This window comes from Ixodes scapularis, unplaced genomic scaffold, assembly GCF_016920785.2.
Source record: "Ixodes scapularis isolate PalLabHiFi unplaced genomic scaffold, ASM1692078v2 PGA_scaffold6__148_contigs__length_123643588, whole genome shotgun sequence".
NCBI classification, from domain to species: domain Eukaryota; kingdom Metazoa; phylum Arthropoda; class Arachnida; order Ixodida; family Ixodidae; genus Ixodes; species Ixodes scapularis.
This window is the reverse complement of record NW_024609881.1, coordinates 63,028,174-63,031,248: the sequence shown is the minus strand read 5'-3', so window position 1 is coordinate 63,031,248 and position 3,075 is coordinate 63,028,174.

The following is a 3,075-nucleotide window of genomic DNA, read 5'->3' as shown; positions in this document are numbered from 1 at the left end:
AGCGTTAGCTGTGGTTTGGACGGTTGAGAAACTTCGGCCGTACCTGTACGGGATTGAGTTCACACTCGTAACAGACTGTAACTCACTACGAACCACGCTGTCTAAGCGAGATTTAATGCCACGCATAGGAAGGTGGTATCTGAAGTTGCAGGACTATAGATATGGTGTTGAACACAGACCAGGAAACAAGATGAACCACGTAGACGCGCTCAGTAGGGCTCCTGCATCGGGACCCGAAGAAATGGATGTCGCCACGGACGTCAACGTTTTCGCTACAGACCTCTCTGACGATGACTGGTTGGTGTTGGCCCAAAAGACGGATCCAACGTTACAAGGAATTAGAGACTACTTACAGGGGCCTTCAAAAACTAAAGAGTCGCAGCGTATCAAGAACGAGCACGTGCTAGCGGAGGGCAAGATTCTCAAGAGAGTCCATGAAAACGGAGAAGAACGTCTGATGTGGGCTGTGCCACGAGGAGCACGTTGGCAGGTAGTAAGACGATGCCACGATGACGTCGGTCACTTTGCTGTTGAGAAGACCATGGCACTACTCACCAAGAAGTATTGGTTCCCGAGAATGCGTCGTTACGTCAAGCTACACATTGCATGCTGTTTGGAGTGCTTATACCGCAAGGTTCCATCCGGGAAAAAGCCAGGGAAACTACACTGCATTGAAAAAGTCGCCGTGCCCTTTGACACCATTCATATGGACCACTTAGGCCCATTCGTCCGCAGCACCAGTGGCAACGCGTACTTAATAGTGGCGGTGGATGGTTTCACGAAGTTCGTTGTCATTCGAGCCGTCAGGAGCACTTCGTCAGGCTACGCGAAGAACTTTCTAAGGGACCTCGTTAGCATTTTCGGTGCTCCACGAAGATTGGTTACCGACCTGGGCACCGCTTTTACCAGCCGACAGTTCGAGCAATACTGTAAGTCTCTCAACGTCGCCCACGTGAAAAATGCCACCTGCACGCCCCGAGCGAACTGGCAAGTCGAGAGATACAACAGAATCATAACACCTGCCATTGCCAGTCTGTCGAAAAGGAGTGACGGAAACGACTGGGACAAATCGCTCACTCAAGTTCAGTGGGGAATAAACAACACGTTAAACCGAGCAACTAAAGCAACACCCTTCAGTCTTCTCTTCAACTTTCGTTCCCGAAGCGCGACAGGTGACGAAGTCGACGACGCTGTTGCGAAAAGTTTGGACGCTACCGTGCTCAAACGACGAAAAAAGGCCATAGAAAATATACGTCAAGATCAAGAGATCCAGAGAAAATATTACAATAAGAAACGAGGAGTCGCGCCAAATTACGAGCCAGGTGATATCGCGATGCTCCAGAGAGAGCCAGGGGCAACCGGTGAGTCGCGCAAGCTGCGCCCCAAATATCGAGGCCCGTATATCGTTGTGGAAAAGCTACCTCACGATAGGTATAAAGTTCAAGATCTACCGGAGACCCAACGCTCGCAACGTTTCTACGAAGGTTTTGCCGCTGTTGACCAGATGAAGCATTTCACGGCCAGCGCTGAGAGTAGCACCGAGAGCAGCGACGACGGCCTGTCAACGGAAGCGGAGAGCGACACAGGTATAGCAGAGGTAGAACCTCAGCAAGAGCTAGCGTGAGTCGGATGATCACTTCGCCGAAACATTCCAACTTCCAGCGACGGGAAGACCCAGCCGGGGCGACTGGGATGGAGGATGGCCGTGTTGTCAACGACAGGAGCCGTCGGCACGTGTGCGCGAGAACCGCGAACGCATGCCGCAACCGGTCCACGCGATGTGGTATCATCGGCGTGTGACGTCACCTAGATAGGCTGTGTGTGGACAACGAGAAAAAAGAGGAGGTAGACTCGAGATGAACGAGATTCGGAAGGTAGGTACCCGTCTCGGTGACGAACGGGTATCGTCGAAATAAACCGCTTGTTTTTATAAGAAAGCGAAAAACGCAACGTCTGTGTGACTACATTACCTAGTGATGAACAAACTCGCCCAGCATCGCCACCTTTGCTAACTTCGTACTTCGGTACGACTCGTGGCAGCAAGTTTGTGTAAAGAGCATTTCAATCCAAAATCGTAACATGCCCTCTTTTTTTATTTTCCGGTTAAATTGACTTTACGGCAAGGTGACAAGAGACGTGTAAAAAAGTTTTGTTGCCCCTCAAAACGAGCGGTAGAGGTGCATATGTTTGGCTAATATGCGCTGCATGCTACAAGTTATTCGTGTATTATTTCCGAGGATAGCAAAGCCCTGTATTTCTGCAAATCCCAGGGATCTCCAATTGTCAGTATTAAGCTGTCGCAAGCGTCGCAGTTTTGGTTTTAAAATTTCCTGTCAGCAGACGTTAAGAAACAATTTCCCGGAAACAATATTTCTCTTGCAAATATTAAGTGAAGTCTTCAATTTCGTCGATTGTTTATGTATAGTAAGTGAGTTTAGCGGATATTTAATATTTCTTACGGAATCTTTATGTTCTAAATACAAAAAAAAAGCTTATGCTTTTCATGATGCACAATCCTTTTCTCTGTCTCTACGTTTGGTTCAAAGCGATGGCCCAGAGAAAGACGTGGTAAGGGCCGCGGGTAAATATTACATTCAAAATCGAGAGTTTCTTAGGTTGACAGGGCTGGTGATGGGCAAACGCAGAAGATTATATTCTCATCTGAGTTTTTGCATCGCCAACCTTGCACCGATATCACGGGTGGTAACGTCAGCGCGCCACAACCCTTCCCAAAATTTTCTAAAATCGACTACTTTAGTGCTTTTTGATGACGCTCAACTACGTTTTGATTAGAATGATATGTTTTCTTACGAACTGGAACGTTCATTCACAAGTTTTAGTTAATAATCTTACTTATCGTGACAGCTCCTGTGTTACGTCCCAATCGCCGTGTAACTCATCTGCCGAGACTGCATAAGTGTAGCTTTCACAAAAAAAAGGACATGTAAAGCCTAAAAAGCACAAATTATATGTACATACACCGTTTCATGTGATTACTGTTCATAGCAGCAGGGATGCGCATAATTAGTATTTTCATATTTACATTTCAGGCGCCGCTTAGGGACACGTAACAAG